General features: G+C 46.6%; 1 long non-coding RNA gene across 1 annotated transcript; it reads left to right on the forward strand.

Annotated features, from left to right (window-relative positions):
* Positions 1-20649: 20649 nt before the first annotated feature.
* LOC307068147 lies at positions 20650-23254 on the forward strand. The gene is made up of 4 exons (XR_013811432.1): positions 20650-20884; positions 21034-21152; positions 22391-22596; positions 23046-23254. It is a non-coding gene; the product is annotated as an uncharacterized lncRNA (long non-coding RNA).
* The last annotated feature ends 662 nt before the right edge of the window (positions 23255-23916 follow it).

The following is a 23916-nucleotide window of genomic DNA, read 5'->3' on the forward strand; positions in this document are numbered from 1 at the left end:
GAAGTTCACACTGCTTCCCCTGCTTCTTCCTCTCCTTCTCCCCTGAAACAGGTCATAAAACCCTTATGGAAGAGGTGCCCACCCTATACCCAGAGGAAAGGAGCATCCTTATCTCCTAAGGCAAAGGGACACCAGGAAGAATCCAAATGGGCCATGCAAAGTTTCCACCAGTTTGCTACATTCACTTGATACTCTTTCACCTATCATATTCCTGCACGACTATCCACCCCATCAAACCGAGCAAGGAATACTCAGGTTTAACTGTTTCTTTGGGTCTTCATTTCTGTAGGAAGGCTCCCGTGACACACAAAATTGACATTACATATATTTGTATGCTTTTCTCCTGTTCATCCGTCTTTGTCAGTTTAATTTTCAGACCCAGCCAGGGACCCTAAGAGAGTCAAGGAAAACTTTTTCCTTCCCTGCATTTGTCAACTCTAATCTCTGATTCATGAAATTTTGGGCAGTATAACAAGTGAGTTGAAGTTGTTTTCGGTGCAGTGAAGGGAAATATTATGAGTAAGGGCGAAGGAAGCCTGAGGGTCAGAGCAGCGTGTAGAAGTCCTCATGATCAGAGTCCTGAAATTTTTCCTGCTTTTTTTTTTTTGGCCACGCCCCACAGCATGTGGGATCTTAGTTCCCTGACCAGGGATCAAACCCATGGCCCCTGAATTGGAAGTGTGGAGTCTTAACCACTGGACTGCCAGGGAAGTCCTGTTCCAGCTTTTTTAAGCTGCTGCCTTTTCTCAGGAACACTGGATCAGAATGTATTTGTACAGGCTCTGATTTTTCTAATAATTACAGCCTTTGCTGCCAGAGAGATGAGAGCCGGTAAGTGTGAGCTCAGGCTGGCTAATGTAATCCAGGGATTACACACATGATAGGAGCATGAACTGCTGGAGTGTAACAGCCCTTCGAGACAAGCCAGACTGCGGCCCTCTTCTTATAGATGAAGACACTATTCATTGTCTGCGATTGTAGATGATATTTTGCATTCAGTTATCATAAACGATTTTATCGAATATTGACTCGTTTTTCTGATGGGTGGATAAAAGGAAATGCTGCCTCTCGTCCTGCCAGAGAGTTGGCATCCTCGACAACAACGCAGACTGCTCTCCCACAGGGATACAAGCTCCTTTATGAGGTTTTCCTCCAGCTTATGTGGTGATTTTTTTTTTTTTTTTTTTTTTTTTGCACGGTACACGGGCCTCTCACTGTTGTGGCCTCTCCCGTTGCGGAGCACAGGCTCCAGACGCGCAGGCTCAGCTTCCATGGCTCACGGGCCCAGCCGCTCCGTGGCATGTGGGATCTTCCCGGACTGGGGCACGAACCCATGTCCCCTGCATCGGCAGGCGGACTCTCAACCACTGCGCCACCAGGGAAGCCCTGATGCAGTGATTTGAGAGTCATCCTTTCAACTCCTGAAATAAGCGGATATTTGTTCCTGGGTAGAACAGAAGCCTGAAATTCCCTCATAACCCCTAAGGAAAGGTGGCCTAGTGATCTTCTAGACTATTTTTCTTCCCCCATCGCCGCATGCAGAGGTAGCTCTTGGGACCCTGCTTAGGAAGGCAGCAAAGCTAGGGCTTCCTTCATCTTGTTGAAGATGAGGGGATGGTTACTGGAAGATACTAGTTATTTCTTTCTTGTTCTAAACCTCCTGGTATTACATTGTCAGTCAAAGCCTGTGCTCCCTGCATAATAAGATAGGAATGCTGTGCAGAGAAGATGCTAATGGCAGCTAAATATAGATGGCAGCTTCTAGGTGCATGTGTGCCTGCACGAACACTAGAACAATTACGGGAAGAAGCTTTCCATGCTGCATGGATATAACCTTGACTTTAGGAAAGCATGAACTTTTCTGGCTGGGCCCAGGGCTCTCCTTCTGTTAACTGGCATTCCTGGAGGGGCAGCTGGAAATGCTCTGTCCTTTGTTACCCTTTGGACTTGGTGGTGCCTGGGATGTTATTACATAATGGAAAAGTGTCCTTTGTCACTCGGAAATATGTGGGGCTCAAAGGACAGTCCTACAGGGGTGGAGATTAATAAGCCTCATTAATTAGTCACATTCCAGCCCTTCTCCATCCTTTATAATTAGGGCGTCAGACATCCCTGTTGGCCTGAGATAATCTCAGTTGATGCCTACAGACTCAAGGGAATTATCAATAACGTCCCCTTTCACTCTCAGAAGTGACCTGGTTGGGTGATAAATTTTTATTTTAATTTAATTTTTTAACTAAAGTATAGTTAATGTACAGTGTTGTGTTCGTTTCAGTGTACAGCAAAGTGATTCAGTTATACATATATACATATATATATTCTTTCTCAGGTTCTTTTCCATTATAGGTTATTTCAAGATAGTGAATATAGTTCCCTGTGCTATACAGTAGGTCCTTGTTCTTGATCCATGGGTGATAAATTTTTTTTTTTTTTTTTTTGGCCACGCCACACAGCATGTGGGACCTTAGTTCCCTGACCAGGGATCGAACCCTTGCCCCCTGCGGTGGAAGCTTGGAGTCTTAACTACTGGACTGCCAGGGAAGTGGGTGATAAATTTTAAGATCACTGATTTGTAATCCTTAAGGAGAAGGAGGGAGACAACTCCGCTTTGTAGGTGTGGACCCCCTGAGAGCCAGCCTGGGTAAGAGGGCCTTAAGTTGAAGAAAGAATAGGGAGAAGCAGCTTCTCCAAACCCTTCTAAAGAGCTGTCTGTTGTACCCATCCTCAATGGCTCTAAGTGACCACATACCCCCAGCTTCTGGGGCATTGGGGTGATCAAACTAAGCCAGGGAGACTTGTTGGCCTAGGCAGTATGGCCAGACTGGAAAAATCAAATGGTTCCTGCTATCCAGTTCACCCTGGAGCTGACCAAGATGAAATGGTCACCTTGCTGCTGGCCTCCAAGCCTAAGGTCATAGTTCAAGAGAATGTCAGAACTAGGCTTGTGCAGGGGGTGCTGGCCATCTGTGGGGCTGGTCTTATTTGTAGGGTCTTCTCCCCATGCTGGGTTGTTTCAGGGCCCATTGTAAAAAGCCAAATCATTCCCTGCTCTACAAAGGTTCTCACCTAGAGTGATGAGAATGAAGGGGGAAGGACTGGGTGATAGCCTTAAGAGAGTCTCAAAGATCTGATGCCCCCAAACTAAATCCTTTCCCTCCAATCCACTGGGATGAAGGGCTTTCTAATCCCTCAGCCCTTCCAAATGTGTCTTCCTGCAAGAGGTGGCTAGTGCCAATAGGGGGCTGAGTTTTCTTGGGCAATCTGTTGGTGACAGGCCAACTCCATGGGGAAAATTCTCATCTAGGGCTTAATCTTGAAGTTACTCTCTAATTCATCAGCTCTGTGTAAAAGCTATAGAGCACATCAACCACCATTAGGGTGTCAAAACATTCAATCAGCTGATGAGAATTAGGGCTTTTAAAATTACCAGTCTTTTGCGAAGATGTTGGTTGGGTTTCTGCATGCACCCAAAAAGTGCCTTTGCATAGAGATTATTTCAGTAGCATTTACTGCAAATAAAGACTGGAGACTGTTGGCTAGATGACATTCCACAGACCCAGAGATAACTAACTGTGGCAAAAGAAAAGGATGCTCAAGATTTAATTTTGTAAAGATGGGTTGTTGGCCTGGAACCATGTTCCAAAAATTCCTCCTACCCGCAGACCAGCTCCCATCATACCCACAGCATTCGAGATGAGCTGGGGTGAGAAATTCTATAGTCGGCTACTGAATATCCTGCCGGGCACCTCCTCAGAGGAATGGGAGGAGGTTTCGGAAAAGTCTGTGAAATTCTAAGATTGTTCGAACATGCCATTACTGATAAAAACGTCCTTTCAAATCCCAAGTCAAAACTCCTGACTTTTAAGCAAATTTATGCCTATGCTAGTTTTCAAACTTGTAAAGCACAATATGGAAACAATGATAAAAATATGAGATTTTAGTTTTGCTGTGTCCCAGGAACCAAGGGCTGAAAGCCTGGTCCATGGTGCCATCTGAGGACTTGCTGTCCCAGGAGCACATGCCTCTCTAGGACTTGGAGCTTCTTCCACCTGTAATGTCTCTTTTCCCCATCTCTGCCCTCTGAAATCCCACCCCATCCGTCAGATGTAAAGGTCAGAATTCATTCCTCTGGGTTCTGGATCTGGTTTTGCTCACACCATTATTAAAGCTCTCATAAGACTATGCCTTGGATAGAGACCCCTCACACAACCCATCCAGCACCCAGAGCCGGAAACAGCCATGCGAATTTTTGTAGCGTTTCAAAATATGTGAGTCAAAACTTTTCACTCCTTTGTTTTCATTTGCTTTACCACACAATGAATTGACTTCAAAACAGGCCTTGTTAAAGAGGATTTTAAATATAAGTGCTGCTTGATTCTGACAAGTACTCTTAGATCCTTGGAAAACATCTCCCACGACCTCTCCCGTTGCTGATTTTGTTCCTTTTCATTTAGGAGACAGTGATTTGTTTTCTGGGTTGTAAAAGCAAGAGAACATGCTGCTTTGGTTGCAATAACTCACGGCGTAGTCAGAGCAAAATGTCCCTTTACTTGGAGGTGGGTGGCATCAGAGAAGGGCTTTAGCCACCCAGAGTGAAGGCCTCAAGACCCCCTTCTCCCCTCCCATACACACCCCCAGCCAAGAGCAAGGGTCTGTCTGATCCCAAAAGGGCCTAAAACAAGTGGAGTCGTTGGTGAAAACACCTTGAGCCCAAACTTAGCTGCCACCGGCAAACGCAAAGGACATACAGCACCTGCAGATGCTCTCAGCCTGACTGTTCCCGATGTAAAGACCCCACATTTGAGTTTACCAGTTCGTTTGAAACTGGTGGAGGGTCAGACCCAGAAAGGATCTGGCAGGGGGCAGTCTTCTGGAGTGAATGATTAAAATAAGTGGCTAAAACTCTGCTCAATATTATGTAATAACCTAAATGAGAAAAGATTTTGGAAAAGAATAGATACATGTATGTGTATAACCGAATCACTTTGCTGTACACCTGAAAGCAACACAACGTTGTTAATCCACTATACCCCAATATAAAGTAAAAATTAAAAAATAAATCGATAAAATAAAATAAGTAGATAAAGATAAAACAAGAGTACAGCTCTGTGCCTGCGAACTGAGAGGACCTGTGATCCTGCGGTTGATGGCCTTGAGCCTCCAGAAGATGCTCCGGGGACCCCATGTTTTGTGTGAAGTTTGCGCCTGACTCTTGAATCATGAGGGATGGGGGTGGGGGAGTGGCTCCTAGGATCTCTAGGATAATGACTTTTATCACAGGTACCCAGGTGGCCACACAAATAGTGTCCTGAAAAAGATGTCACTTAGGCAGAGGTGGCAGCCTGGGCTTTTGCATCTCTTTTCCACCCAGGGCGACATTTACTGATCTTATTTGCACCCACATTTAGCAGCTGGGATCTCTCTCCTGAGACCAGAAGGCGTGTGCCTGGGAGTATGTCAGGCCTGTGAGTTGGGTAAGAGGCTGTGTTTATTATATCAGAGTTTGGAGCAACTATGGCAGAAGACACATTAAGACACAGTAAGAACTCATGCCTCACGTGTAACTCCTTGGGAAGCATGAAGCCTTAAGGGTCTTCTTCACTTGTGAATTGCTGTTTGTCCCAAAGGCGGTGATAACCTCAGACTGGCAGTATTTCAGGAGCAGGTGATCAGAGAGACAAACTTATCTCGGTTGGCATTTCTTAACTTGTTCTTCATCAAGTCTGTAGCTGCAGATGCGTTTTGGGGTGCATTCAGCTTGTGACCCAGAAAGTACCCAAGAGAGGAGGGCTGGCAAGGAAGGCAAAGGGGTGACTTGGAAGAAACCCATGCCAACTTCACACTCTCAGTTGTTCTATGGGCAGAGGACGTGCTACCCCTCACAGACCCTGGGAAGGTGCCCAGGCAACCCCCTGCGGAAAAGAATGTTAAGGTACCGCTGGCAAGTTTCCAGTACTCCATCCCCAAAATGTAATTTGCTTGTTTCACATATTTTCAAAGTTCCATAGTAAAGCATCCTTTTACTTCAAATTTTCAACTTTAAAGTTCGATCAAAATTTTAAGCAGAAAAGCTGTTTTTATGGATAAGAAGATTACTCTGTGTGCCTGGAAGGAACAGAGAGTCTCCAAGGGCAGTGATCTGCTCAAGGCTTAGGTGTTTTTTTTTTCTTCCTATTTATTATTATTTCTTCTTTTTTTTAAATGGAAGTATGGTTGATTTACAATGTTTTAGGTGTACAGCAAGGTTATGTATATATATATATAATTATATATTTATATGTGTATATAATTATATATATTTATATATATATAAATATACATTTTTGAAATATATATAGTGCTTTTTGTTTCATCCTTTAGAACACTGACATCTCAGGTACACTATTACCTGCCCAGCACTGTCCTGGCCAGGAGGCTGACCACACCTTGGAAAGACACCATCCATATAGACAACTGAGATTTAACTCTTCTCATCTCAGAAGCAGTATGTGTATTCCCAGGAAAACTTCTGAAGTTACAGATAAGGGAATTAGCATTCTTAACTTTGTATTGTACGCTTGTGGTTGGCCAAAGGATGGCCCCCAAAGATGTCCACATCTAAAACCAGAACCTGTGAAAATGTTAGATCACATGGCAAAGCGGAATGAAAGTTGCAGATGGAATTAAGGGTGCTAATCAGAGAAAAAAGGGAGATTAGCCTGGGTCACCCAAGCGGCCCAATGTAAGCACAAAGGTCCTGTCTTCAGCTTGATTTCAGCTCAGTGAGACCTCAGTCACACTTCTGACCTCCAGGACTGTAAGACAGTACATTTGTGTTGCTTTAGGCCACTAACTTTGTGGTAACTTGTCACGGCAGCTACGGGAAATGAATACAGTGCCCCTCCTCCCAGGTTTTTTTCCTTGCATGTGTATTTTGAACCCCCCAAAATAGGACCATACTGTACATAATATTTTCAGATAATCTTTTATTGAAGTACAGCAACGAAACATAGAATCACAAATCCCCAGCATACAGCTGGACAATCACAAAGAGAAAACACCTGTGTGGCTACAGCCCCAGTCAAGAACTCTAACACGATTGCCCCCCGGAAGCCCCCTTATTCTGTTCCCAGTCACACCCTCCCCAAAGGCAATCCCCTCTTGACTTCTACGCATAGCCTAGCTTTCCTGCTCCTGAACTTTATAAATGAAACCACATGGTACGCACACAATGTTTTCTTTTTTATTGAGGTATAGCTTACACATACTGAAAAGCACACATTTTAGATCTGTTTTCACACATGCGGACACTCAATTCACAGCCCTGTGAATCAAGAGAAGGAGCACTTCCGGTCCCCAAAGCTCCCTTTCCTCTGCTCAGCACATATACCCCTCCTCCAAATAACCAGTTTGCTGATCTCTATCACCACAGAATTACTTTTGCCTGACCTGGGGCTTTGTGGATATAAGTGGAATCATGCAATATGCTGAATTAAATTATCATAAGCACCTTTCCGTCGTACAGCTTGGACCATCATTAGTTTAATCAATTTCCCCCTTTTGTGTACGGTTGCTTCCAGTTTGGGGTTAATTTTAAGAATTAAATATCAGAGATGCATCAGGCTTCTTTTATTCATAGAGGCAGGTGGACCAGGGATGAAAATCCTCCCCGACACAGCCTTCTAGCTGGGTCCTCACACGTCATTATCACCCTTTTCCCAAAGTCACTTCCTTAACTGACCCCTGCAAGACCCAGGCTTTCTGGAGGACACTGAGGACTGTCCCCGCTGAAACAATTGTTTTCTTACAGTCCAACGATACCGGCCACTTCCTCCAAACTCTTGGAGCTCAGTCAGCTGTCTAATTACTCCAGCCAAAGAGCCACTGTTCAGAGCCTCTTGTTCTAGACAGGAAAAAATGTTCCTCAGTGAATAAGTCCACACCTCTATTCTGGGTAACACAGCAAAAGTTAAAACGAAGCAGTTGTCCTGCAGTTGGTTCCAGCTATTATGTTGTTTGCACAGAAAGCACGGAATCGAGAAGCACAGGGGAGCCCAGAGTATTCCAAGGAAAATGTTTGCAGGCTGACAAATTATGACGCCGCTTTCCAAAAATGTGCATATAGGATATTGGCATTTTCTGCATTTAGTTAATGTAGTAGATAACAGTCTGTTCAACTGGAGTGAAACTGGGGGCTCTGATGACTGAAAATGAGTAGATACTAAGCACTTGTGGATTATTTTGTTCCTTTTAGACTATATGGAACAGTACATGCTTCCAATGCCAGGCACAAAAAACAAATGGTACAGAAGGGAGATAGAAAGTAGACCTTAAGGGACTTCTGTGGCGTCCAGTGGTTAAGACTCCACGCTTCCACTGCAGGGGGCACAGGTTCAATCCCTGGTCAGGGAAGTAAAATCCAGCATGCCGCATGGCTCGGCCCAGGAAAAAAAAAAAAAGAAAAAAAGTAGACCTTTAACAGTTAGTTTCGGTTTGTTCCTTTCAGAGGGAGGCAGTTAGAAAATTTGATTAAACATCCTTTACTCCTGTGTCATCAGGAGTTTTTTCTTGAGATGACCATGGTTTTTGCAAAACTGAGATGAAATATGATTCAGAACATGAAACGTCACATTTATACAATCATCTTATAAAACCGGGTCCCCTCCCTCTGGGCCCCTGTTTCCCTTACCTGTGGGAGTATGCGGAGTGGAGGGGGTGGAAGACAATGACAGAAATGTCAACCCCAAATTGTCTTGTGCAGAGGCTGTGGAATGGAACCCAGCAGCAAAGGGCCTTTGTCAAAGGGACTTTTGGGTGTCGCTGGCAGAGCTAGTGAGCTCCAAGGTAAAGCTTAAACAACAACCTGAACGTTTGCATGTGTAAAACCTTTAGAAGCACTGTGGAATGAGCCCGGATGTCAGCAAGAGCTAAGACCAGCGCCTTGGGAATTCCCTGGCGGTCCAGTGGTTAGCACTCCACGCTTTCACTGGCGAGGATGCGGGTTCGATCCCTGCATCCCACAAGCCAAGCAGAGCAGCCAAAAAAAAAAAAAAAAAGACCAGCCCCTTTAAGTCACTGGGGTCACCCCCCACCCCAGGTTTGAGCAAGCCCAGGGTCGTGATTCATTCTTCCTTCCCTGTCCCTGTCCCCATGTGTGCAGAGGGGAGAGTGTGCTGGTCTGGTTCTCACAGCGTCCACTCCTCTTTTCCTGTCTCTTGGACTCAGTCAATCTCTCTCTCTCTCTCCTTCTACGACTTCGGCTTCGTTACCTGGGCCTAACAGAAAATGGAAATATTGGTATGTAATAGATATTTTGTACTTAAAATACTGTTAACACTTTTACATTTTGTTGGCTTAAAACCAAATGAATGAGACTCTCTCTTTACTTTGCATGGCGGTGGGAGTTGGGCACGGCCCACCTTCAAGCTCTAAGTTCACCAGCTGCCTGCTGGGCTGTCCCTGTGTCCCTGGCCCTCTCTCTCTACGAGGTAGAGAAAAGAATTGTCTGGCTTCAGAAACCTGTTCCCAGGAGTAAGTGAGATGCAGGTGCCACACTGAGCCTGTTGCCCGATGTGGGTTAGGTGGTCCTTAGGTGGAAGCTATTTTAGGTTCATAGGTCTTGGTTCCTTCCCCTGTGTGACTACAGCGTGGTTGGCTGAATAAATAAGATTCTTCATCCCTGCCCCAGAATCTGAAGTCATTAAAACCCCACACGGAACAGCTGTTTCCCCCCAGTTCATAAGCAATTCCCTGATGGTAAATTGCATGCCTAGGGGAACAAATGAACTTGTAGGTGACGCACAAGTCCTTGGCCTTGCGCAGAGTGGAACTCTGTTGTCACACAAGGACTCACGGGTGTGTCAGATGTCAGAGGTGTGGTCACAGCAGGGGGACACCCAGGACTGGGGCCCCGAGCCTGCCACCTCCTGCCTCTAGAGCAGATCTGAGTCATTTCAATTTCCTCTTACTTGGGAAGAGGGAAGTAGAGGGTGATTTCCTTGATTTGTACCAAAATTAGAAAAGACAAAGGCAGGTGAAGGGATCCAGAATAAGAGTTTTGTTATTGTTTTATTCTCTGAACTCCCCCTTATAGGCCTAAAAGCAGAACTTCCCAAAATAATTCAACAGTCACAACTCCTCTCCCGAGGCTGGGATCACAACTTGGGAAGACTCCTCTCTCTGGAGAGGCATCCACACCCAGATGGAAATTCCCCAAACAGACATAAAACTACCATAGCTCCTATCTATTCTCCTAAAGCGCCATTTATCTTTCCTAAAAGTCCTTTGCTTTCCCATAATTGTCCTTCTTCCGCTCCCGTGCCACTTCCCTTATTAAGATGGTTTATAAGCTCCCAATTCTACCCACCTCCTTGAATCACATTTTTCATGAACTCCTGCAGACCTGTGTGAATTTTACAAATCTGTCTTTTCTTTTGCTAAACTGTCTTTTGCAGGCCCCCAATTAACAGACCTCAGAAAGTAGAAGAAACATTTTTCCTCCCTGACACTGGAGTTCACGTCTTTACTGTTAAATGTTAGAAAAAAAAATACTCAAAACCCTTGTTAGAGATGGTAAGGAGAACTGATTCCGACTATTACAGTGGGAATGGGACCACTGCAATGAGATTTTACAATGGGGGAGAGAGACTGGGCTCAACTCAGAATATAGCGTGGGCAAGTGGAAAGCTATGGAAAATTACTAAGAGGAAACTTCAGGAGTAAAAGGGGTTCTGGCTGAAGTGACCTAACAGGATTCTTGCTGAAGGCAAGCTAGGGGGCTTCAGACATCAGCTGGGGGATGGTGGAGGGTGAGGAACCTGATCAGTTATAGGGAGTGGGGGTTAGGGTTTAAACTGACTCAGCGGGGCTCTTGCTAAAACTAGATTTTACAGGGAGGTGCACAGATGGGCCTAAGAGAAGGTCCAGGAGTCTGAGTAAAGTTTGGTCAAGCAAAGAATCTTTGTCATAAACTTACCCTCATTTAGTCTTTTTGAGGTTAATTTGAATGTTCTCTAAAAAGAAGATGCTATATAATATGATGAAAAGAGAAAAGTAGATACTATATAATGAAAAGAGGATGGTAAGCATAATTTATTACAGGCCTAGTAGATCCTATGCGCTTTGCAGATGTCACCTCCTTGAGCCTCTCATGTTACAAGGGGGACATGGGCTCAGTGAAGGCCAGCTCCTGCCCAGGGTCCCGGGTTAGTGTCCACTTGTCACTCACAAACATGGACTGCACCCTCAGGCACTGTGCCAGGCACTGGGGATAGAGGGGTGAGCAAGACAGTCACCACAGCCCTGGGACAGACCAGCTGGCTGAGGAAAGACCCCCTCAAAGAGTAAAGCACACAGAAGTAATGCCTTCGGGGGAGCGCTCACGGGGTCCCTGCCTGGGCTCAGAGCAGAGGGGAGGGAACCCTGGTGGGATCTGTGCTGAGAGCAGAATCACAAGGAACAGCGGGTAGAGGAAAGTGGAGGGAAGGGCCTCCCAGGGCCAGGAACAGCAGGAGCAAAGGCCACACGCACACAGGACCGAACTAGTGGTGGTGCTGGGGCCTAAACCCGGTGCCACCCAGCTCCAAAGTCCATTTGACCTCACTGAGGCCTCTGTGTACCTGTAATCCCAACAGAACCGGGCCTTTTGGCTGCCTGGTGTCAAGTAAAAACCGAATCCAGACTTAGGAAAGAGAGAATTTATTGGGAAGGTTTATTGCAAGGGAGGTGGGGGCAGGACCATGGCCGCAGGGAAATCACCGTGACCACCAGATCTGGAAGCACGTCAGGCGTGGGGCGAAGAGGGAGTTTCCTTCATCGGGAGTGGTGAAGACGGCTAGAAAGAAGCAGGCTGGGTGCAAGTGGAGGGAAGGGTGGCTGGGTGGGAGAAGAGGTCAGAGAAGGTTTTAGCTGGGCTCACCCCAAAGTTCAGGGGCCTGGGAGGGAGACTTAACCAAAGTCTCACTAACAAGCACTTTGTTCCCACTGATCAATGGGACAAGCTGTCAAGCTCATCACTTATGGGGCCAGAAGGGAAAACTGGAGGGTCCGTGACAGACCTTAACACAGGCAAACGAGAGTGGGGGGGACACAGATAAGTCTGCTCTAACTCCGTGGCATTAAATCTGTCACCAGAAACATAAAATTGGTGGAGGGGGTGTTTCTGAACCATCACTGTTTTTCAGGAGCTCAGTCCCCCCTTTTGTTCAAGATGGAGTCATAAATGTCCTGAGGGGGTGAACAGGATGGAAGACAGTCTCCGGCCCAGTTAGAGCCCGTTCAGCCTAGTGACGAAGCCAAAAGCATCCTCAAAGGGGGTGTTGAAAAATCATTTGGGTTTCACAGAATGATGGTTGACAGAAAAAATGAAGAACCGCCAGCCACAGTTTGAATTTCAGATAACACATTTCTATAGTATAGGCATGGCCTGTATAATATTTAGGACTTACTTATACTAAAAAAAAAACAAAACATTGTTTGTCTGAAATTTCACTGTGTGTCCTGTATGTTTACTTGCTAACTCTGACAACCCTGCACTGAGTGGGTGCCTCAAAGTTACCCTAAAGAACACTTTTTAGCTTCTCTTTCCTGACATCGGTCTCAGCACCGTAGCTGTTCCCTACACCCACTCCCACACACCCCAGCTCTCACCGCACACTCCAGGCCCTTGGCTCCCTCTGTGCTCTCTGAACCCCTGGACCCTCCCTCTCAGCCCTTTCTCTGTAATCAATTCAGCCTCTGACCTTGTAGAGGAGCAGAACTGCCCCCCCCACCCCGCCCCCACCAAAAGTTGTCTCTTTGGCATGAGGATTAATTTAGGCTGATTACTTTTAAGAAACAGAAGCCTCAAAGTTTTTATTTCCTTCCCCTTAACTGCCCGAAAGAATTTAGATAAAGGGCCCTGAGGTATCACCAGAGGTATCTGCAAAGAATATGGGGAAATTCGGCAGGGCCTGAAGGTCAGAGTCCACGCTGTGTCACATTGTCTCTGCGGCCCAGCAAACGTTTGTCCACCAAACATTTGCTTTCCCATCTCCAGGTGAATTGCCTTCCTCCCCTTTGAAGTCCCAAACCCTTACCCCAACATCCTCTTTTGTCTCTAGCTGAAGATGGCATTTAAGGTGAGGGTTTTGGCGATTTTTGCGAGTTACTCAGTCTTCCTGGGTCTTTCCCACGTATACATGTTACTAATCTTTTGTGTGATTTTTCTCCTGTTAATCCGTCTCCTATCACTTTCATTCTTGGACCAGCCAGAAGAACCTAGAATGGCAGAGGAAAATTTCTTCCTCCTCCACAGCCTCTACCCTGAGGATGAAAAGTTCCAGCTCCTCAGAAAGGTGGGAGATTTTGTTTTGAATTATATTTCCCCAACATGTGACTCCAGATTTTTTAAGCAAACAGCAAGGAAGACTTTGGGTGTTTACCATTGCCTCTTGCTGCACCGGCATACATAGAACCCAGTTTACATACTCTAAGAGGCCCAGGGGCATAGACTATAAGAAATTGCTACCAGGCTTCCCTGGTGGCGCAGTGGTTGAGAGTCCGCCTGCCGATGCAGGGGACACGGGTTCGTGCCCCGGTCCGGGAATATCCCACATGCCGCGGAGCGGCTGGGCCCGTGAGCCATGGCCGCTGAGCCTGCGTGTCCGGAGCCTGTGCTCCGCAACAGAAGAGGCCACAACAGTGAGAGGCCCGCGTACCGCAAAAAAAATAAAATAAAATAAAATAAAATAAAATAAAATAAAATAAAATAAAATAAAATAAATACTGCCAGTAATCACAACTGTGCATGTATCATACATTACAGTTAAATCCACCATCCATCCGTGAAAAATGTACAAAGCGACTAACAACACCCTCCCTCACTCCTCAAAGTGTGGTCCCCAGACTGGCAGCACCTGGGAGCTAGTGAGAAAGGCAGAGTCCCAGGCCCGCCCCAGACCTACCTGCAACTCCAGACTCTGCATCCGATAAACCTGCAGGGGATTTGTGCACATTGTTTCGGTAGCACTGAACTAGGACACTTTCATTTTTGTTCCTAGAACAAAAACACAACTAGATGGCCCTTCTTGACCAAACCAGGTATTTAACCAAAACAGGTATGATGCCCAAGCCAAAAAGAGGGACTATAGTCCCTCTTTCTTATTAGCCTGATATAATTCATATCTTCCTTTGGGGAAGAGATTGGCATCCCTGATAACATTCATAAGGAGTTATCTGGGAAACCAGTTACCTACCCACCCAGCTGACTGTCAGGACCGTTAGCCAGTGATTCTTACTGTATTTAGCCTGGCAATGATATTTTCTTACAAAATATACCTACCTAAAAATGAACTTCTGTTTTTTTAAATTGAAGTATAGTTGATTTACAATGTTGTGTTAATTACTGCTGTACAGCAAAGTGATTCAGTTATATATACATTCTGTTTTTTAATATTCTTTTCCATCATGGTTTATCATAGGATATTGAATATAGTTCTCTGTACTCTACAGTAGGACCTTGTTGTTTATCCATTCTATCTATAGAAGTTTACATCTGCTCATCCCAACCTCCCACTCCATCCCTCCCCCAACCCCCTTCCCCTCGGGGAACCAGTCTGTTTATGTCCGTGATTCTGTTTCTGCTTCATAGATAGGTTCGTTAGTATCATATTTTAGATTCCACATATAAGTGATATCATACGGTATTTGTCTTTCTCTTTCTGACTTACTTCACTTAGTATGATAATCTCTAGTTGCATCCAAAAAAATGAACTTTTGATTTGGCCTATAGGGGCCTCTCCCCTTGCCTACGAGATTGTGATAAAACGTTCACACATACTCATAACTAAATTGTTTTCAGTCTTCTTTCACTCATCTAAAAAGAAATTAGAATGGATAGATTATTTAATGTGGTTGACCTCGCTCATGTCAAGTTATGCTAAGAGGCTACTGTAAATGCAGGAAGAATCAGCAAGAGGTTCAAAGAAAGCTCAGCCAGAGAAACGGCAAGACAGCTATGGGGGAAAATAAAAAGGCAAAGAGTGATTTTGCACATGCACGATAGTGTAACATCTGAATGGTAAAAACAGAAATGATATAGGATGCTTGCATTGGGAGGATGGACAAAGGGAAGCAGAGGGGAGGTGCTGAGAGCTCAGCCTGAATCCACCAGGAAGGAAGGCAACAGGCCAGGATGAAGATGGTGAGTCAAAGAGCAGCACATACAGGTTATTCAGAAACAGGCATATGAGTGAACTGGGAAGGAGCTAAGCTGAGCGCGGAGGGCTGTGGGAAGTGGGGAACTGCTGTTTAGTGTCAGCCTTTTCATCCTATGAACATTTTATTTTTTTTTGGCCCTGCTGCACGGCTTTAGGGATCTTAGATCCCCAACCAGGAATTGAACCCGGGCCATGGCAGTGAAATCACCAAGTCCTAACCACTGGACCACCAAGGAATTCCCTCATCCTATGAACTTTTAAAACTAGTGCCCTACTGATCACTTTAGGAAAAAAACTGAAAACAAACACCAAGCAATGTTTACATAGATCTAACATGACCAGAGGAAGTGAGGCCTTTATTTCATTTTGACTTCTTAATATCTTCTTTTTATCTCCCCCATTAACTTTCAAAGGGGTAATTAACTTTCAAGTAATTTGGAACAAAGATGGCACATTAGCGAAGGGGATTTACAGAAGCTTTGCCCATAGCTCATTACGGTAAGTCATCGTGACAGAAGATGACAACCAAGTAAAGTATGCAAGTGGGCACAAATGTTGGAAGTTTGACTCAGCGGGGACGGCCCACACAGGTGGAATACGGCTTACATAGCTGCTGGTGGAAGCCAGTTACTAAAAACCCACGTCTTGGGCTTCCCTGGTGGCGCAGTGGTTGAGAGTCCGCCTGCCGATATAGGGGACACGGGTTCGTGCCCTGGTCCAGGAAGATCCCACATGCCACGGAGCGGCTGGGCCCGTGAGCCATGGCCGCTGAGCCTGCGCGTCCGGAGCCTGTGCTCCGCAACGGGAGAGGCCACGGCGGTGAGAAGCCCGCGTACCGAAAAAAAAAATTACACTTCCAGAGTTGTAACTCTTTTTTTTTTTCCAGATCAACAGCACTTTTCCAACAGACAACCACACTGACTTTGTACAAACTTTTTTCAGTCTTGATTTGTACCCTTCAATTCCAAGTATGAACAATGTTCTCGCCAAAGATGCTTCTAAACCCTTAACACCCTGTCTGAAACTTCAAATAATGGTATGTGTTGCACTGGATTCCTCACCAAAGAAAATCTTTCATGCTGAGTAGAACCACCTGTCGTCACAGGGAGTGACTCCGGACAGAAAGCTGCAATACAACGTACTCTGATGCCCAAGTGCCAAGTGTCCTATGAGCAAGCTTGGTTCAGCTGGCCCATGACATGATAAATACTTCCCAGGAGCTATGTGCAGCTGGGACTCCCTGGCAGATTCCTAAGAAAGAGCCCAACCCTGCAGGTTAACCTTCTGTATAACTTTCCAGTGAATAAGGTCTTGGCTAAATTACAAAAACAAAAACAAAAAAACAAAACAAACAAACAAAAAAAACAAAATCCAAAAAACTTTGTGCCAAGTTACAAAAGAGAAGAGTCTGGTGTAGGATTCCACCCTCTAGTGGACGGAGAGAGAAGCTCAAAATCTTGACTTAATAGAACTATTCTTTAGCTCCGTTTTTATTAACTCTTCTGCTATAGGCCTTTTGTGTCCCACAGCCATTTTTAACATAAAAAATTACTTCTTAGAGACCACAGTTTAATTATCCATTGCTACTAAAGTGTACCATCTTTTTGAAAGACTGGACTCCTGCCGGCTTTAACACTCTTACATAATCCAGAGGAACAAACATCATAAATGCTAAGGCCCATCCACAGTACATAGCCTCCTATAACACACACACACACACACACACACACACACACACACACGTATTCTTGGGTAAAACAAGCATGCCGTCCCCATGCCTCGAGCAGCTGGGCCGACTCCATAAAGGGGCTGGAATGGACTGAGCAGGAGACAGCTGGGGAACATTCCAGGAGCCACACGCAGGTGTGACATCCTCCACACATGTTCTCACAAGTCTCCTCCTGTGGGTTCGAAGTTTCCCTCCATCACCCACTCAGCACCAGCACACTCATCATGTAGGAGAACAAATGAAAACTGTTGTCTTGAGGTGCGGTCACAGACCAGGGCTGGAGGTTCAATGTTAAGAACCCACATCCGGGCAGCATTTCAGCAGACGGAAACAGGATGCAGAGACATGTTTGTTTAACGTCCAGTGCTCTAGAGAATGTTCAACTGGAGACCCTAAGTCCTTTCTCACTGGGAATAGTGTAGAATGATCTGGACAGTTGCATGTCACTAGTAGCTCCCGGGAACTGTCTTCCCCTGTAGCGTTTCTAGCATTGGGTTTCATGCCAATCTTTCCCTTAAGCCTCTGCTTCCCCCAAGGCTGGGGTGTGTGTGTGACTCTATCAAGGACTCCCTTTCAGGCCATTTCACTCCGAGATCAAGAACCTGAGAGCTGGGAAGAGCCCTGGGAGTGTCCCATGGTTGGTACCCTCTGCTCTGTGGGCTGAGGGGTCCACAGAACTTACGGGAGACCTCTGGGACCAGGCTGGCTCAAGGCCTCGGGGGGCTGTCCTGTTTCCACCAGAGCAACTCCTACTTTATCTATTTTTCCCCCACACATAAATATTCTTTTTTATTATTTCTAAAGTAAATGGTAGCACGGCAAACATATTTTTCTCCGCCTTGCTTTTCTCTTCACTTAAAAGTATATCTTGGGGCTTCCCTGGTGGCGCAGTGGATAAGAATCCGTCTGCCAATGCAAGGGACATGGGTTCGATCCCTGGTATGGGAAGATCCCACATGCCACGGAGCAACTAAGCCCGTGCGCCACAACTACTGAGCCTGCGCTCTAGAGCCTGCGCTTCGCAACAGGAGAAGCCACTGCAATGAGAAGCCCACTCGCCGCACCTAGAGAAAGCCCGCACACAGCAATGTAAACCCACCCAACACAGACAAAAATAAATAAATAAATAGATTTATTTATTTATTTTTAAAACGTGTATCTTGAAGGACTTTCTATCCACTTTCTCTTTTTTTATTGTGCTAAAATATAAATAACATAAAAGTTGCTATTTTAATCAGGAAAAATTTTTTATTATGGTAAAATATACCTGACATAAAACTTACCATTTAAATTTTTTTGTTTTTGGCCATGCGGCTTGCGGGATCTTAGTTCCCCTACCAGGGATCAAACCCGCACCCTCGGCAGTGAAAGTGCAGAATCCTGACCACTGGACCGCCAGGGAATTCCCAACCATTTTTAAAAATTAATTAATTAATTAATTTTATTTTTGGCCGCATTGGGTCTTTGTTGCTGTACGCGGGCTTTCTCTGGTTGGGGCAAGCAGGGGCTACTCTTCGTTGCGGAGCTCAGGCTTCTCACCGCGGTGGCTTCTCTTGCTGTGGAGCACGGGCTCTAGGCTCGTGGGCTTCAGTAGTTGCAGCACGCAGGCTCAGTAGTTGTGGCTTGTGGGCTCTAGAGCGCAGGCTCAGTAGCTGTGGCGCACGGGCTTAGTTGCTCCACGGCATGTGGGATCTTCCCGGACCAGGACTCGGATCCATGTCTCCTGCATTGGCAGGCAGATTCTTAACCACTGTGCCACCAGGGAAGCCCCCAACCATTTAAAAAACCATTTAAACGTCTGTGGCGTTAAGTACATTCACGATGTTGTGCAACCATCACCACTATCTGCTTCCAAAGCTTTTTCATCACCCCAAATAGAAACTCCATGACCATTAAGCAGTAACTCCTCATTCTCCACTCCCCCAGCCCTGTAACCTCTAATCTACTTTGTCTCTAAGAGCCGCCTATGCTAGATATTTCATATGAATAGAATCATACAATACGAGACCTTTCCTGTCTGGTTTCTTTCACTGCTTTCAAGATTCATCCATGTGGTAGCATATGTCAAAACTTTGTTCCTTTTACAGCTGAATAATATTCCACTGTATGTATAGACCACATTTTGTTTATCCATGCATCTGTTGATGGACACTCAGGTTGTTTCCACCTTGTAACTTTTGTGAGTAAAGCTGCTGTGAACATAGGTGCACAAGTATCTGTCTGACTCTTTATTTTAAATTCTTTGGGGTATATACCTATGAGTGGAATTTTGGGTCACATGACAATTCTGTTTAACTTTTTGAGGAACTTCCAAACTATTTTCCACAGCGGCATCATTTTACATTCCCACCAGCAATGTACAAGGGTTCCAGTTTCTCTACATCTTCCCCAGTGGTTCTTATTTTCAGATTTTTGGATTCTAGCCATCCTAGTGGATAGGAGTGGTATCTCACTGTGGTACCGTGACTAATGATGTTGAGCATCTTTTCATGTGATTATCCATCATTTCTATGTCTCCTTCGGAGATATGTTTGAGTCCTTTGCCCTTTTTTTTTTTTTTTGCGATACACGGGCCTCTCACTGCTGTGGCCTCTCCCGTTGCAGAGCACAGGCTCCAGACGCGCAGGCTCAGAGGCCATGGCCCACAGGCCCAGCCGGTCCGCAGCATGTGGGATCTTCCCGGACTGGGGCACGAACCCGTGTCCCCTGCATCGGCAGGCGGACTCTCAACCACTGCGCCACCAGGGAAGCCCCTTTGCCCATTTTTAAATAGGGTTTCTTGTCTTTTCGTTGTTGGGTTTTAGAAAGTTTATGTCTTAACCACTGGATTTCCGAAAAAATATTGCATCTAAAAAAAGGGGTTTACTGATAAATGAAGGCTGGGACCCGGTCCAGCCTTTTTATCTCACATACAGAGAAACAGATGCCCATGAGGTTAAGCCACATGGTAAGTAGCAAAACAGCCTGTCTGACAGATTGCTTCACCTCCTCCCACGTCACTCAGCACCTGGAGTGAGCAGCACCCAGGTGCCCGGCTCTGTGAGGAACTACACGTGCAAAAACAAATCCTGTCCTTCAAGACTTCTGGGAAGATGAGGCTGGCAGGGTTGGGTGTTCAGGCGGCATGGTGAGAAGTTCCTCGTAATTGAGGGAGGGAGAGAGCTAGATTCTGAAGGATTTGAGTGCCAATGAGTTGGGATTTTTAGCCTGGAGGCCCCAAGTCACAAATTCAAACACCTTCCTGGGACCTCGGGTGCTGTAAATGTGGAGAACAGTGGGTGAAAAGCAATAGGGATTGGAGGGGGCCTGTGGCTAGCCAGAGCGCCGCCCTGCCTAAAGGCAGATTCCAAAACTGCTGGGTTGTGATTCCTAACATAGAAAGCAGAGGGCCGATGGCTTCCTGGCTGGCCAAGCTTGGGAAAGTAACTCATCTTCTCTGCAGCACCGCTCTTCTCACCTGGAAAACAGGAGTGATCATTGTACCTACCCCCTGCCTAAGGTTGTATTAGGAGTTAAAGGGATAATTCACGCTCAGCACCAGGCACCTGGATGGCCTTCTGATTCTCTCGCTCTAGGACCCTCCCCTCTCGATAGAGGGCTCGTCCCCATTAATCAACATCTCGTGGCTGCGGCCCCTTTAAGGCGGCCATGGAGGACCCAGTTTCAAAGCTATGGGCGACCTTCTAGGTGCCGTCTCCATGGTAAGTCGTCACTTACGGCCGGAAGTGCGTGTGCTGAGCGGCTTTGGTTCTGGATTAGGAAGAGAGTGGCGACACGTGCTTTCTGGTGTCCGAGGGGATGTGCGCCCTCGCCCCCGACGGGTGGCAGACCCCCGGCCCGCAGGGTGATGCTGGCCCGCGGCGCCGGTTCCCGCCCCGGGCCGGGAACGAAGCTCCGGGGGCCCGGACTTAAGGGACCGTCCCCCGCATAGCAACTGCGGCTTGGACGGAGGAGACAGAATGCAGGCACCAAAATCGGGGTGAGGGGCTACTGTAGGAGGCGCTGCACCCCGCAGAAAAGCCTTGGATTCCCCGGCTGGGGGGCCAGCGTGAGTTTCTGGGGGGGGAGGTGTAAACATCCAGTGAGACTCATCCTCCTAAAGTACGTGGTATCACATTCTTTTCCCAGGTTTTTCTCAGACAATAAGAGATCTCCAGACCCCGGCGATTGGATGAAGGCATGCAACCTTTCTTTGCTCCTTCTTGTCGGTGACCGTATTCGGAGTGACCTCAGTTTGGGGGATCCAGGTATGTCAAGCGTGGAGACGCAGTGTCCTGAGGCCGATGGTCTGGGGAGAGGCTCCTGTGTTGTTGAACCTGCCCAGTTGTGGGTGCAACCTTGTACCAGGCAGCCCGACCCTGACCTAAAGTAAATTCCCAGGAGAGGTTTTTCCTGGGTTTTGAATTTGCAGTAACAGGTGTGAACATTCTAGCAGCAGTTTGATGATCATGTATGATACTGCAAACAGAACTTTCGCTGAAAGAAGCAAAGCTGTAAACAGTGTTGATGTAATTTGTTTTATTCAATAAATATTTTTTGATTCTTTGGCCACCCACCATGCTAAGTGTTAGGGATACAGAGATGTTATGGCTATGGCCCTTGTTCTCAGGAAGCTACAGCCCAGTTGGGGAGATAAAATTAAGTGATCACCCTAAAGAGGGTATAATTCAGTCCGAGGTGAGTGCTCTGAAGGAAAGCATAGTCTAATGAGAATATGTGTCTCAAAGAATCTGATGGAGACTGGAGAGCTTTCCTGAGGATGAGACCCTTGAGCTGGACTCCGAAGGACTCAAGGATGAGTAGGAGTTTGGTGGGAAGGCCAGGGAACAACATGTCCAAAGGTCCAGTGGCCTAGCGAGTATGGCTAGTGGAGGAACTGGAAAAAGGCCATTGTAGCCTGGAAAGCAAAGTGGAAAACGGTGTGAAACGAAGCTGGAAAGGTGAAGAGGGCCAGACGACACAGGGCCTGTGGCTTATGTTAGGATTTGGGGCTTTGTCCTGAGAATAGTGGGAGGTTAGTATGGGATTTAAACAAGAAGATGATGTACTGAAAATTATAACATCAAAAGAGCCCTGTGTACAGAGCAGCACAGTCTAGCAGAACTTTCTGCAACGCTGGAAACGGTCTATAATCTGTGTCATCCTGTAGAGCATGCCCCAAGCCTGGAGTGGAATTTTAATTTAAATGTAAATGGCCACATGTGCCTAGTGGCTGCTGTGTCAGACCGCGTGGGACCGCGCAGCTCTAGAACCTGTTGGAGGGGGCAGTGACAGATCATGGCACACAGATGCCCTTTCACTTCGTGAAGAAAGGCTGAGACAGGTTCCACTTTTGGGAGGACCTACATGTTGATCATTCCTGGGGATCTCACACAGTAACTGCTTGTGGAACTGCTTTTAGTTTTTGTTTTCTTGGTGTGGTTCAGCCTGCTCCTTCATGAAGCGGCATTCCTCCTTCTCCTACCTTTGCCTGTTTTGTTGTCAGCACACAGATGGAGAAGTGATTCTTCAACTCATCGAAGTACCTACAGCGGTCAAAGCGTTACGTCTCTGCTTTGGAGGGGCTGTCAAGAAAAGTGGTCCCTGGTGTTCCAGGGTTTGGGATGCAGAGAGGTAGACGGCAGGAAGTGCCCTGGACCCCAGGAAGGAGCGTTTCCAGTGGGACCCGGCAGAAAGCGGCCCTGTGAAGAAGTAAAGGCCGTTTCCAGCCGATGAAACGTGACCAAAGGGAGGAAGTGTGAAAGTGCTTGAGAGGGTGTGGGGAACTCAAAAGTTGGGGGGAAACTGGGGAACTGCACAGCGAGAGAAAGGGAGGAATAGGTAGGAATAGATGGGTTGGTGTTATGGGGGGCTTTGTCAGAGTTCGGCTTGTTGTGCCCACTATGGGCCAGGAGGGCCCCACATGGTGGTGGGCAGATGTCCAGGTGTGCCTGCAGTGGTGGGTTAGGAAGTCACTGGGGTGGAGCCCGTAGAGTTGGAAGGAGGGGGCTGATTGGTCGCTGCGGGGCACCAGCTGCATCATATTCTTGGTGGAAGGTAGATCTTGGAGGGTATTTTATTGTGTTAACAGCTTTAAATTCTCTGAATATTCAGACTTGCTGAAGTCAAATAAAAACTGATGAAGTGTGCGTTTTTTGCAGGTGAGTTTGCTGGAAGATTTGTGTCTGTGCTGGGTGAAAATCTGCTGACTTCGTTTCTGCCTGGTTCTATGTGCCTGAAATGTGATTGTTTTGTTTTAGCACTTTCCAAGTTTTGTTTGGTTTAACTCCTGTCTACGTAGTTTTTGAGTGCTGACTTGCTTCATGCCCTGTTTTGTATGAGAATATAAATAAAAGGAGTCAGACCCCAAGGAGACTTTTCATACACGTTATGGGTTCCGTGCCCGGTGACCACGCACTGAGTGTGTCACCTCGGCCTCCGAGGGGGCACAGTGGGCAGCCCAGTTCCCGACTGAAGAGTGACTCACAGTCACACACCCTCAGTGCTGCCAGTGCCCTGGACCGGTAAGTTAGTCCCTGAGCACCCCGACCCCAGGCTTCTCGGTGGGCGCAGAACCCCCCCTCACCAAGTCAGACTTGTTCGACTTCAGCAAGTCTGAATATTCAGAGAATTTAAAAGTTAACACAATAAAATACCCTCCAAGATCTGAAATCTACCCCCCACCCCGACGCCTAGTGTGTGCACATATCACAGGGTCAGGAGGCTTTGTTACAGAGGTTGGGGGCTCTGCTGGCACTGGCTGGGGCCATACTTCACAGCAGAGAATTCTCCCAAGTCCCACTGTCTTTGAATGCTTTGCCATCTGTTAAGGTGCAGAAAGGAAAAACCAGCCTGTGTTTTGAGCTGTGATGGTGGTGGTTCTACACGTAGTGCCATATCAGAGCGTTCCATGCTATCTTCGTGTTGTGGTCAGGGCGTTACAGACAGTACATACATTTTTTTATGCGGTGTAGAAAAGTTATCTTGGACTTTGGACCTAGTCGTGCCAGAGCCAGGTACCTGCCTGACATA

The sequence above is a fragment of the Hyperoodon ampullatus genome (genome assembly GCF_949752795.1).
Source record: "Hyperoodon ampullatus genome assembly, chromosome: 19".
Classification (NCBI taxonomy): Eukaryota; Metazoa; Chordata; class Mammalia; order Artiodactyla; family Ziphiidae; genus Hyperoodon; species Hyperoodon ampullatus.